This window comes from Asparagus officinalis, unplaced genomic scaffold (assembly GCF_001876935.1).
Source record: "Asparagus officinalis unplaced genomic scaffold, Aspof.V1 AsparagusV1_Un647, whole genome shotgun sequence".
NCBI classification, from domain to species: domain Eukaryota; kingdom Viridiplantae; phylum Streptophyta; class Magnoliopsida; order Asparagales; family Asparagaceae; genus Asparagus; species Asparagus officinalis.
Genome location: NW_017972908.1, coordinates 43,241 through 57,462, shown reverse-complemented (window position 1 = coordinate 57,462; position 14,222 = coordinate 43,241). Strand labels below are relative to the sequence as shown.

Genomic DNA, 14,222 nt, shown 5'->3' with positions numbered 1-14,222 from the left:
TTGTGGGGGGTAGAAAGTAGTGCATTTTATCCCAAGAAATTTAACATCTCGATAGTCACAAGGAGTTAGATCCTGACATAGATATGGCATGCGTATATCATGCGCCCTATTGCGTTCAGAAAAGCATTTGATTCACAGTTTTTTTGTGTGCCGATGAAGAGCTTTTTTATTCATTTACCAAATTTGGAAGTGTGAGTACGTCAAGTTATACAGTTCCGAAATGAACTCATGAAAAAAGAAAACAACAGACAGAACCGAAACTAATACATAAGAAAATAAACAACAACAATCTTCAAAGAGATAGTAGCCACTGTTTATTTTCCTCTGTGCATGAACTATTAAGGATCATGATCATAATGTCCAACTTAATCTCCTTAGTAAGCTGATCAATGCTCTTGATCTTCAAGTTAAAAATTCTACCATTCCTCTCCCTCCATATTCTGTACACTGTAGTCGCAAAAACCATCCTTTTCAGTCTTTGTTTGAAACATTTCCCTTTCAATCTACAGTTATACCAATCCAACAGTATGTCCCAATCACAAGCCCTCCATCTAAATTGGAGCCAATCCATGATGTTATTCCACACACCATTTGAAAAGAGACAACCAAAGAAGAGATGGTTGCGTGTTTCCTGAGCAATGCCTGATCATAAATAGCATTGGCTTGATTGAATTACACCTCTCCTAAGCAGCTTATCCCTAGTTAACAGCCTGTTTAGAACATCTAACCACAATATAAAGCTATGCTTAGGGTAGTTCAAGGTATCCTAAACTGACAAATACCAGTTTACTTTGCTTGAAACTGGAGATATGGCTAGCTCTAACAACTGAATTTTTGAATTATTGCAACATGAACTGATGCATTTCTTCAGATTTTCTATGCCTCCACAAATAATAACTGCTTTATCTCTAGCTTTGAGCAATTGCTTCCACATCCAAGAATCTCCAACTTTCATGTTCACTTGCCAGATTGTAGTATTTTTCAGATATTTTCCATGAATCCACTTAATCCACGGCCATTCTTTGTTAACATGTATATACCAAATGATTTTTAGAGCTGTGGCCATGTTCCAAACTTTTGCAAAAAAAGATTCCCAAGCCACCATACTTCTTTTCCTTGCAGATTTTGTCCCAAACAACTAGGGGAGATTTGAAAACCTGATCGGTTTTACCCCATAGGAAATCCCTGCATAAGTCATCAATTTTTTTTTTTGGAGAACCTTAGATGATAATATGTAATTTGAAGTCCAGTACAACTGAAGTCCCAGAACCACACTTTTTATGACTTGAAGCCTTCCAGCATATGTCAGCTTCTGATTTTTAAGCCAAGACTGAAATTGACTAGTAATCTTCTTAAAGAGGAGAGTGCAATCAACATAGGAGAGCCTCTTGCATATCAAAGGCACACCAAGGTATTTAATTGAAAGGGAACCCTCATGAAAGCCTAGACAACTGTTGATAGATGTTTTAACAGTTTCTTCAATACCACCATAGAAGATAGCACATTTTGAGGGATTGGCTTCCAAACCAGATATTGCACCAAAATCCTTAACACATTGAAATAATTTTTGAACAGAGTACATGTCCCCTCTACTGAATAGAAGAAGGTCATTAGCAAAAGCAAGGTGTGTGATTTTAAACTTCCCACACAAAGGATGAAATTTGAAATTTCTGTCATGCTTTAACATGTTCAGTTTCCTGGTAAGGTACTCCATGCTAATAATGAACAAAAATGGGGATAGAGGGTCTCCTTGTCTTAATCCTCTAGCACCCTTGAAATACCCGTGGAGGGAACCATTCATGGAGACAAAATCTTGTGGATGAATTACATGCCATAGTCCATTTAATGAAAACTGCTGAGAACCCCAATCCTTTGAGCATGTTTTCCAGGAAAGATACATGCCATAGTCCATTTAATGAAAACTGCTGAGAACCCCAATCCTTTGAGCATGTTTTCCAGGAAAGTCCAACTAATTGTGTCAAAGGCTAACTGCTGAGAACCCCAATCCTTTGAGCATGTTTTCCAGGAAAGTCCAACTAATTGTGTCAAAGGCTTTTTTTATATTAATGTTGAGCATAGTCCTTGGAGTTAAGTGTTTTCTGCCATAATTCTTCACCAATTCATGTGCTAATAAAATATTGTTATTAATTTGCCTACCTTTAACAAAGGCACATTGAGCTTCACTAATTATACAGCCAATGACAGATTGCAGTCTATTAGTAAGGACTTTCGAAATGAACTTGTACAGGCTGTTACAATAAGAAATTGGCCTAAAGTCAGTAGGGGTTTGAGGGCATTGTACCTTGGGTATGAGAGAGATAGAGGTAGAATTGATATAACCCAAAAGTTTTTCAGTTTTGAAGAATTCGTGGATAGCAGAGGTGACTTCCTCACCAATAATAGGTCAAGCAGTTTTGTAGAAAGATTAGGGGTGCTAAACCGTATCTGTATCCGAGGAAATATCCGTAACCGTATCCGTTAGGATACGGATATGGTTACTCAAATCTATAACCGATAGGATATGGTTACAGATATGGTTTTATAGTGAAATATCTGTATCCGTATCCGAAATATCCGAATACATATTAGTCATACTCTTACGATAGTTTCGATTCTTAGATTATGGATTTGTGGTTAATTTTGATAATCAATATGTCTAATCTTAACTTTTCAGATATAATGAACATATACACAAACTCTTTTGTATCACATGAACTATGTTTTTCTCAATACTATCTAGCTTTCTCATGTCTGTTTTGTATCTGCATACATATCTGCTTATATATCCACATGTATATCCGTAACCGTATCCGATTTTAGCGGATATGGATATGAATTTTCCTTACCGAGGTATCTCCGTATCCGTAACCGTATCCGAGATGAGTAAGCGGATATGAATATGGTAGGCATCATATCCGAACCGTATATGGACCGAATGCACCCCTAAGAAAGATACATTAAACCCATCAGGTCTTGGGGCTTTGTCCTCTGACATAGAGAAAATTCTTAATCTCTTCATTTGTAACTGGACTAGATATAATCTTACAGCTTGATATTCAGAGAGACATGGACCACTTTGAATTATACTCAAATCTGGCAGAGAGGTGGATATTTTAGTGCCCATCAAGTTCTTGTAATAAGAGATGAATTCTTTTGCAATTTCCTCTCCTTCTGTGATTCCCCCCTATTATTAATGAGTGACATCACTCTATTGTGGTGTCTATTTTTCTTAATAACAGAGAGGAAGAAACTTGTGCATCTATTACCCTTAAGACTCCAAGCTGTTCTTGAATTTTGCTTGTAAAAAGATAATTCACAATCAAGCAGCTTGTTATAAGAGACAATGCTACTCTTTTCATGTGCAATTAGATCAGCATTAAGAGGATCAAGTTGGAGAGAGTTTTTTGCACAACCTCTAGCTCCCTTTTTGCTCTAAGAACCTACTCACTAATATTATAAAAAACTCTTTTGTTCAGATCCTTCAAAGCATTCCTCAGGAGTTTCAACTTTGAACAAATTTTAAACATTGTGTGACCCTCAATAGATGACTGCCATATAGAGGAAACAGTGGATAGATAATTTTCATGCTTCGTCCATATTTTGTAGAACTTAAATGGCTTTTTCCCTTGATCTCTATTCTCATAAATTGATACTAGAGCAGGTGAGTGATCAGAGAAGCTTGGAGATAAGAATTCAACATGACTTGCATTGTACTTATGTACACCAGGAATCATTTATAAGAGCTCTGTCTAACCTACTCCAAACTCTAGTGGTAGAGTCTTGCTTGTTATTCCAAGTGAAGAAACAACCAATAGTTTTGAGATGTTTAAGTTGTCAGTCTTCAATGAACTGATTGAAATCCCTGGTGTCAGCATCAGTGAGGATTAAGCCTCCTATTTTTTCATCATTGCTTGACAAAGCATTGAAATCTCCACACAAAAGCCAAGGCACTCCCATAACAGTTTGATGTATCTGAGATAATTCAGACCACAAGACTTTCCTAGTATCCTGATGGTTACACCCATATACTGAAGTAATGAGGCATTGTAATCTTCCATCCAAAGAATTTACTGAACAGGTAATATGCTGAGCTGAAACATAGTTAATCTGGATGTTCATTAAACTTGGATCCTATAGAATAATGATCCTTGCATTTTCAGTACTAATAGCATTTGAGAAATAATTCCAGGTATTAGCAATTCTTTTAGCAACAGATTGAATATTCACATCTTTAATTTTTGTTTCCAAAAGAGCAAGAAAAGAAACCTGATACTGCTTCAGATATTGCTTAACTAAATGCTGCTTAGGGGATTTTTTTAATCCCCTAACATTCCAAAACGTCAGGTTCATAATTTATAGATTTGTACCCCCCCCCCTTCTATATTAGAGGGATCCTTTATATCCATTATCTTTATCAAATGAGAAAAATAATTAATTTGCTTAGGATTTTCCATCATCTTAACTCTTTGAGTAGGAGACCAGGGGGTAGTTTCTCTTAAGGATGTAACAGACACCATATTCTGTAAAACATGCACAGGGTAATATTGCACAACATGCATAGGAGAACCTTCAACCTGTAAGATAGACTCCTTTTCCTTAGTTATTTTCTTTTTTCTACTTTGGAGCCAAAGGTTAGATTGCCTAGCTTCCTGTTGCCCAACTTCAAAAATATGCACAGGATTGTGTGCATGTTTAGGTACAGAAATTTTTATAGATACACTACTTTGCTCATCATGCACATTTTTAGACCCCCTAACCATAATCTGAGCATCTTGCTGATTGTTATCTACCACATGTCCTCCAGTCATAGCAAAATGTGCCCCCTTTTTATGCTCATGCACTTTGCCAGATTCTTCAAAATTAACCTGTGCACTTTTTTGCTTCTGTTTTGGTACCCATTTTTGAGTCCCAATCATTCTTCTACAAAAGTTAGAATCATGACCAACCACTTTGCAATGGTTACACCATCTTGGCTTTAAATCATAAGTGACATTTTGTTTAAAACACTTTCTATTAGGCCCTTGTATATTTATTTGATCAGGGAGAGAAGAGGGCATTTTCACCTCAACAAGTACGCATGCATAAGACAATCTCTGCCTATTAGCAGTAAGCTTATCAGTGGTAATTGGTTTTCTAATAACACTCACAATCTTGCTAATGCTATTTGCGTGTCACAAGTTTAACCTTAATCCAGGCAACTGAATCCACATAGGGTATATGTTATCCTTTATTTTTTTTTCAATATCATTATCAATTGACCATGGTTTTAAAAGAAAATGTCTAGATCCAAAGAACCAGGGGCCTTTTTCAAGAATTCCATTAATCTCTTCATCATTATTGAACTTGAAAAGAAATATCCCAGGATTTAAAATACAGATTTCAGGAGTTGACAACAGAGCCTAAACTTTGTGAACAAAAGTTTCCATTGCTTTAAAACTAACATTCAGTCCCAAAACCTGACCTACGAGAGAGGATTTCCAATAAGAAGCTCCTTCAATCCACTCATCATCCTCACAAATAACAGCATTCCCAGTTTTAGGTGTCACATAATTCAATACTAGACCATTACCAGGATTTCTATTGTTTGTAAAACAACTAATCCAACTTTTTTTCTCAGCTGGAACTGGAGCAGGATTTTTATTTGAATCTAAAGGAGGAAACTCATCATTCTCAGCATAATTATTTGAATTAGAAGTGTGTTTAACTCCACTTTCCTCAACTTTATTTCCAGATTGCAAAGGAACAGTAACTTTATCAGACACAGTCTGCACTCGATTTGTACTATTAGAAATTCTTTGAGCATTAAAAGAATTACCAGATTCAAGAACAGATTTAGTTTTCAAAATTCCAGATATGTTACCATCTTCAACGGAAATTGAATCTAGCAATGAATTTGAAATCAAAGGAGAACATCCTGTATGAGTTGGATGAGGAAGATTTACCTCCCTATCAACCTCATCTGCTCAAGAAACTCAAGATTTAGAGCTAGAAGCTTTGTAGGATCCCGATTTCATTGAAGACTGAGGCCTAGACTCCAAAACCTCAAAATCAGAACTAAAATCTTCATCAAGCTGGCGTTCAAGAAAACCTGATACACGATCAAGCTGACGATCAGAGACTCGATCATGTAACAAATTTGAAGAATTCAAAACCTCAGTCATAGATCTAGACTTCCTTGCTCCTTTAGGACCAGTAGATCCCATTGCTATGGAAACTTCATCATCTTCTTCACTACAAGTACCAGATTGATCTTCAGAAGACATCGAATTCAATTTAGGAGCTCTCAATCCAATCTCAAGAATTCTTTTTCCACTGTTTTTCTTCTTTTTAGCTATCAAGAAATCAAAAATATCTCGATGGGGGCGCAAGATAGCATCAAGAAAATCGCCTGCTATCCTGCACCTTCAGACCGCCACTAGAAAGATTTCTAAAATTGTTTTTAAGACATCAATGCATACACATTTGCCTACATGGCTGGGACCTTGTGGGCTCTACAAAGCTTTTCGTAATTATTTGATTCACGGTTGAGATCAAGAAACAGTGCTAAAAATTGTAATTAGACTAAAAATTCCACTCTTTAGATTAACTGAGAGGGTCTAAAAAATTATTGAACTTATTCTTCTGTTAAAAGAACTTAATATATGCATAGAATATATTCTATAAAAGGAGCATAAAACTCACATTATAAAAGAATAAATAGTTTAATTCATGGAAAAGAATGTGTCTATCTTGCATGGGTCACTGACATTCACATATTAAAACATTCACAGCTGTAAAATTTTGATCATCTATATTTTTGAGAAAGACATGCATGATTGGTACCCATACTTATACTATTTGTTAAAGTTTATAAATATAAAAAAGCCAAGCATTTTCTTTTGTAAAGGAAACCTTTTTCCTGGGTAAAGAAAATTTAACTTCTGTTGATTAAGGTATACGTACGCAAACTCTTTCAGGAGCATACTTGAATATCATACAAAAAAGAGGTTAGTAGAAGATACACATTTTCATCGGTTTTGGTCCAATTTAGCATACTTTTCATTTATGTTGAAAAACTTACGTCAAATATCTTGGTAACTAGCTTGCCTTGAATGTGTGATTTTTCCAACATAAAGCAAGAATTTTTTTCCATATTAACCAATAATATACTGATCTCACAAAAGATGAATATTTAATTTAAAAAAATTCCAGAATACATAAAAAATTTAAAAATGAATTGTCAATATTTCTGACTAATTCAGTGATTTATACATGTTCTTTATGACCATGAACAATTTCTTGCAAAATTCCTTTAAAAACTCGCTACATGTGTTATTATAAGTTTCTATGGCATGTTCCTTCTACTTGTCAAGTTCATGCTGGATAATGTAATAAATACAGAAAGCATGCTTCTATTGAACCCAATTTAGTTTTCAAAGTTTACATTAATTGTCTTAGATAAATCTACAATAGTTCATGTGTCAGAGCCTTTATGATAGAGTGGTGAACTATAAACCTCAACACTCACCACAGAGCTTATTTGAAATAGCAGAGTACGATTTTGACATGGTAGTAGAGCGACCCAGGTTTGAATATTACTGGCCACAAATTTCTAAAGCAAATTAAACAAAAGGTGTCGCTCCGCGAGTCCAGATTTTAGGCCCATGAGAGGTCCCTCATCTTAGGGAGGCATGTTAGAGTATAAAATTATAGCCCCCAATCTTTACCATAAATTTTGAAGTTTTGTTGTATTAGCAGGGACCTTTGACACTTCACAATATTGAATCAGGTAACTGTGACAAATTGCCAACCAACATGCTAAACAATGATATATATGATAATCAGTATCCACTAACTTTCACTAGTGACCAGTGAATACATATCCGAATTAGTATGGAATATGTCAGAGAACATCAATGCATCTAAGATTATGCCTATATATAGGAAGTAATAGAAGCAAAAGCACAATGCGTCTGCCTTAGATCAAGCTAGGATCTCCTCCATATAAATGGTCAATGTATATATCAAGTGCTGCGACAAGTAGTAATAAAAGAGGGGGATTGAGCAACAGGCAAGATCACCTACTGCCAATAGCCAATATAGGAAGAATAATGAAGCAAGTCCTTCCACCAAATGCTAAGATATCCAAAGAAGCCAAAGAGACAATGCAAGAATGTGCTTCTGAATTTATTGGCTTCATCACTGGGGAAGCCTCCCATAGATGTCGCATGGAGAGGCGCAAGACTCTTAACGGTGATGACATTTGTGTTGCTATGAAAACATTTGGCCTTGATGAGTATGCCGACACAACTTTTAGGTACCTGCAAAAATATAGGGAGCAAGGTGAGAAAGCAAACTCCACAAAGCAAAATACGTCCATCAGAATAGATGTTCGAATGTGGTTGCTTTGCAAAAAAGGATAGTATCGTCTGAACCACCAAAGGATAGTATCTGCAACATCAAATCTATCCTGTATATGTTTGAAAATGTCTCGGGTCTAGCCATCAACTTCGCCAAATCTAACATGTTCTACAGTGGTAAATCAACCACCAAAGGACCTATCCTGGCAAATATTCTTAATTGCCCTTTCGCATCACCACCCTTCAAATATCTTGGCCTCCCAATCAAACGAGGCTCTCTTTCCAGAGCAGACTGGCAACCCCTGTTGGACTCCCTCCACCGCAAATTATCTCTTTGGAAAAGTAAATTCCTGTCCATTGACGGTCGTCTTGTTCTTCTTAACTCAGTGCTCTCATCCATCCCTCTATATTATATGTCGTTCTTCAAACTCCCCTCCTGGATCATCAAGAAAATTGACAAGATCAGACGTAACTTCCTCTGGGGCAAGGCTCCAGATAGTTCTTCAGGCAATAATCCGATCAAATGGGGGATTGTCTGCACTCCCAAAGTATGCGGAGGATTGGGTGTCATCAACCTTCATCACTTTAACAATGTGCACTCCTGCTACCGTACCTTCTCTCCTTTTATCAGGTGGTCCCTTGGCAACGGCAATGGGGTCTGTTTTTGGGAAGACAAGTGGTCTGGAGACAATTCTCTTGCTAGCCTATTTCCCAGAGCATACGATCTTGCCTTCTCCAATCATGTATCCATCTCTTCCCAAGGGAGATGGCAGGGTTCCAGATGGGTATGGAAACACATTATTAGGCGTCCTAGTAGTGATGAGGCCAGGGATCAAGTGTTAGCATTATCTCAGTACTTGTCTGCTTCCAATCTTGTGCCGTCCGTGATGGCAGACAGTCCCTTCTGGTCTTTAACAGCATCCAAGCTCTATACTGTCAAATCTTTTCATCATCTTTTAGCTGATGGTGGAATGCGTTTCAGCCTCCTTTCTACCATCTGGAACAAAGTCATGCCTAGCAAAGTTCAAATCTTCTTCTGGCTCCTTAGTTCTCTCAGATTAAAGACCAAAGACAGACTTGCCTCCCAATGGTGGTTAGTAGACTCTCGCTGTTCGTTCTGCTCTGATCAAGAAACTCACGATCACCTCTTCCTATCATGCAACCTGGCACAACAAGTCTGGGCTCCTTTTCTCCTCAAACTGGGTATTGGCTCCCTTCCATCCAACATTGAAGATTGTTTAGCAATCTGCTCTAACCACTCTATCCATGCCTCCGTTCGTCTTCTATGGGGCGTCTGCTTCCCCACCGTTAGTTGGGTTCTGTGGAAAGCTCGTAACGACCTAGTCTTCTCAAATATTTCGACTTCCCCTCTGATTATCATCAAGAAGACTGTTAACCTCATTCTCTTCTGGTCAGGGACCTCCACCTCCAAGAAGTCGCTCAAGTTAAAGAACATCATCCGTTCGTCTGGTCTCCAAGACATTCTTGAATCAAGTGCTGACAGCAACTACATGGCCTGATCTACTGATAGTACTTCTGCTTCTTTTGTATATGCATAACAGTTTTTGGTCAGTTTTTCTTTTTTCTTTTTTCTTGGTTTTGGGCTTCAGTTGGTTCTGTTTTTTGGTTTTTTATCTTAAGACATCTTCTAATGAAAGGGCCTCGATGCCTCATTCATAAGAAGATATCTTCTTTTGTAACCTGAACTTTTGGTTTAGTTTATACAATGCCTCATTCATAAGAAGATATCTTCTTTTGTAACCTGAACTTTTGGTTTAGTTTATACATACTGATAGGGAAAAGCCCTATTTTCCTTCAAAAAAATTTGTAACCTGAACTTTTGGTTTAGTTTATACATACTGATAGGGAAAAGCCCTATTTTCCTTCAAAAAAAGAATAGATATTCGAGATCAGTTGTCCCTTCTAAGAGGTCCTAATCATCAACATGGGAAGCAATCGGAAAGATCAAGATATACCTGTATTCAATAAATTATTGTAGTGTAAATAATTTGTAAGTTGCATGTATATATGCATGCAACTCACATGAATATACGTATGAGTTTTCATGTAATGCTAATTAAACTTATGTTCTGATCATCTTCAATCTGTATCCTCCCAATCTTTTGTTTCAAACGCTTGATCTCTATGGTAAGCTTTCATTATATGGGGCATCAATTAGTTACTAATTAGATTGAAAATTTTATAGATGAATATCCAAGAATGATTATTCAAATTTAATCTATGACTAAGTAAACCTGCAAACCAATTGATCAAAACTTTGACTGGTTTTGTATCTTCAATTATTCCCTTTTCTTCTTTGAGGGAATTTGTGTTTTCAATCCTATAAGACTAAGTATATGTGTGTACAATATGAAAAAGAATGTAAAAAGTGAGAACGTAAAAAGTGAAACTCCTGTCCATATCAAATTAACAAGAAATAATATTTCACAAATTGAAAGCAAATATTAATTTTATCTCTTAATCAAGAAGTTTGTTTTCAGTATAATTTCGTACTATGTCATTTCCGTTGAAACTACAAGGATAATGGAGTTTTCTGAAATTTCAATCTGTTTATTGGTGCATGTGGTAGTCTTTTAATTTGCAAGATCTTTCATAATTAGATAAAGCAAACATCCAGTATCACATTCCCCATTACTGTAAACTATATATCCTACATGGTGGACATTAATTGCTTCAGTTTCCTGATAAAAGTCCATAATTTCATGTGTTTTCCTAAACTCAAGTCATATTAAATGCCTCGAAAACATATAAACTAATATCCTCTCATGAGTTCCTAGAAACTATGCATGGAAATTTGAACACTTTGTTTTAAAAAAGGATTCCTCGAAGTAAAGTAGTGATGCATATGCATTGGTTGCGTGCTCATCCAATTAGATGGAAGTTAAGTTGGATTGAGAACAATAAAAGAAGTTCTTCTTTCTAAATTGAAGGGTTTTACTTGCATTAAATAAGATGTTAGTCCATTCTTTGTGGACCATTTGTGCAGCTAAGATGCTGAGTGAAGGCATATATAGTGCATTCAGATTGGTTATGTTGTTACTGATATGCAAATAGTTTTTAGGATCAACCACTGAAAAGATTCGCTTACGTAGATCCCTCAAAAGAAAAGATTCGTCTATGGAGATATCAACATTGCAAGCATCCAATGCTCTTTGGATGATATGCAGCCAGTCTCAAAAACAAAACATACACTAGTATAATCTTGTAGTTCGTACAATCATTACGATGAATAAATGCCTAATTAAGTCACTACTGCTAATGTATTGGACAAAGAAAGAAATATAAACACAAACTAAATTAATTTTGGCCAGCAAGGTATAACTATTATAATATGACAGTTTCTTGTGATGAATCTTAAGTTGAAGAAGTAAATGTTGGGATTGAAATGATTTATGTATAAGATCTTCTCTGAAAGCATTACACAAAATGAAAGAGAGTAGAAAGGTAGTAATAAATTAAAATGATAGAGGAAATTTAATTATGTAAAATAATTCAGGCAAGAAGTGTTATATTTTGTGCTAGAAAATTGGATAATTAGACAACCATCTATCATCATCTACCACTGAAAACAGTCAATTGAGATGGTGTTTATTTCTCCATGTTTAGAATAAAAACACTTGTGCTTTTTGTTTGTCTGAAAAAAGGTTAGTTCAATGACAAGTTTCAGATAAATCTAATAGAGAATGTGGAGAAACACAACTTTTTTGGAGGGAAAGGAGACAGTTAAGTAGAGCAGTTAACTGATAGAATCTACGAAGATGATTCATTCATTCATTAATTTGACCCTTATCCAGATGAATTTTCCACATGGAGTGATTTTAATGTTTCATGATTTTCCTATCCCTTTAAGAACATATTCATGTACCTCTTATACAATGTCTATCAATAATAATTAGCTGCTATTTTTCTTTGTTGAAGCAATTTTCAACAAGTAGCTGAAATGCAGACATTCCAAAAGTTAGCTAAACTCTATTCATTTCGGTATCTATAGTTAGAGCTTGTTAAATTCTCTACCAAACAGTTTCAATATGCATAATACTAATCTATTTATTCGCCTATGATAATGTTGCATTGGTAACATTTAGAAACAGCAATTTCTTATTTGTTTAAAGGAAAATAAAATAATTTAATTCTTCTCATGAAAATTATTGACGGTAAACAAGTTGCTATAAAGTCTTTCATCGTTAACAATCATTGACATTATTGACGCTAGAGAAATATAAAATATTTCAGTATAGTTAACAATACTTACTGAACTGTTCATTTGGACCACTCATCCTGCCAAAGTGATTTTCTAGTAGTTATCACTTTTATGTTGTTTATAGGCAAGTTGATGTTTGAAAAGGATTTAGACTAAAAGATTGTAAAACATAACGTGGTGTGCACGATATGATGTATATTCACTTTAATTAATATGTCAACTAAATATGATGATCACCTCTCATGTGAAGGATGGCCAGGAATTCGACGCCATAATAGGGCCTTGTCACACTCTCGAGCATCATTGCTGTCATCGTGCAGGTCTTTGGATGTTTACCTAATTAAAATAGAAAAATTTAAGCACGTGAAGACTACAGAATAATCAGAACATCTGTTTAGTTTTCTTGCAAACATGAAGGAAATAATCTGAGCAAAAGAGCTATCCTTTTGAAAGAAGCATGAAAAAGTACAGTTCTAATCTTGAGTCAAGCAATCCATACCAGTGATGAAGAAGATTAAGTGTGTCATTGCTTTGAAATATAGTGAGAAATTTTAGACTGGTTTAAGAAAAACAAGAATCAGATAACATGGCAATGTCTTTCAAATCCTTAAACATGTAGAAATAGCAATAAGTTATTAGTTCCTAAAATTAATTATGTAATGGAAAATTAAGATCCACAGAGTTGGAGAACAGATAACATTTTGCTTTCCCGAAATTTTTTTTTGGTACAGGTAGGAAACATCTGGTCTTCTATAAAATGGAAAATCTAATTAACAAACACTAGAAGGTTTGAGTTAGACTATTTGTTTGTATATTTCTTTTCCAAAATTTCAACCTGACAAGTTTTTCCAATTAACAGAGCTTTTAACGTTAGCAATTACCTCATGCAATACATTTCGAGGCCTTCTTCATTACGAGAGTCTGCCCTATCTTTGGGGTATTTGTTTGTGCAAGCAATTTTGATGCTTGGATACTAATATTTTGTATCTTATTGTTAAGACGATAAAAATGGACATGAGTGGAGGACTCGAGAATTTTAATCTTTTTCTATGTGATAAGCCTGAAAGTTCAAACTACAGAACCTGACCAATCAGATAATATGAATGAGTTTGAGGTCGAGAATTTTCAGACTTATAAACAGATGTAAGAGAATTTTCATGACTACTGTCCTTGAAAACAGTAACAGTAAGAGTATTTTCACTAGATCGCTTGAATACAGAGAACAAATGATCCTATGGTGAACATGAACTACGAAACCTAATGAGAGGTTTCCTAGCTGTCTGAATGTAAACAACCATATCAAAAATGTTTTACTCTGGTACGTATTGTCCTGGCTGTCTGAATGTAAACAGCCTATCAAAAATTTTTACGCTAGCATGTATTGTACATTTAGCTACTCATAAAAAATTTCTCCTTATTAAGTATCGTACGTAGTGCATTGAGCTAGTCATAAGAAATTTACCCTCACGAGGCTAAATTTCAGAAAACTCCTTTAACTTTGGACGATTACCAGTAGATAACCCTTCATAACTTTCAAAATATCAGAAAACACCGCTTAGGTTTAGGGGTTGTCAGAAAAACCACCCTTCAACTTAAGGGGGATTCTGATAACCCCTAACTTAAGGGGGCTTCTGATATTTGAATTATGGGTTTATCTGCAA

The 14,222-nt window shown here is 35.6% G+C and overlaps 1 long non-coding RNA gene across 1 annotated transcript; it reads right to left on the bottom strand.

The window, feature by feature from the left end:
• Positions 1–8,212: 8,212 nt before the first annotated feature.
• LOC109828033 lies at positions 8,213–13,537 on the bottom strand. Its single transcript, XR_002243569.1, has 3 exons — positions 13,443–13,537; positions 12,799–12,897; positions 8,213–8,300 (listed from the first exon to the last, which is right to left on the bottom strand). It is a non-coding gene; the product is annotated as an uncharacterized LOC109828033 (long non-coding RNA).
• Between the last annotated feature and the right edge of the window lie 685 nt (positions 13,538–14,222).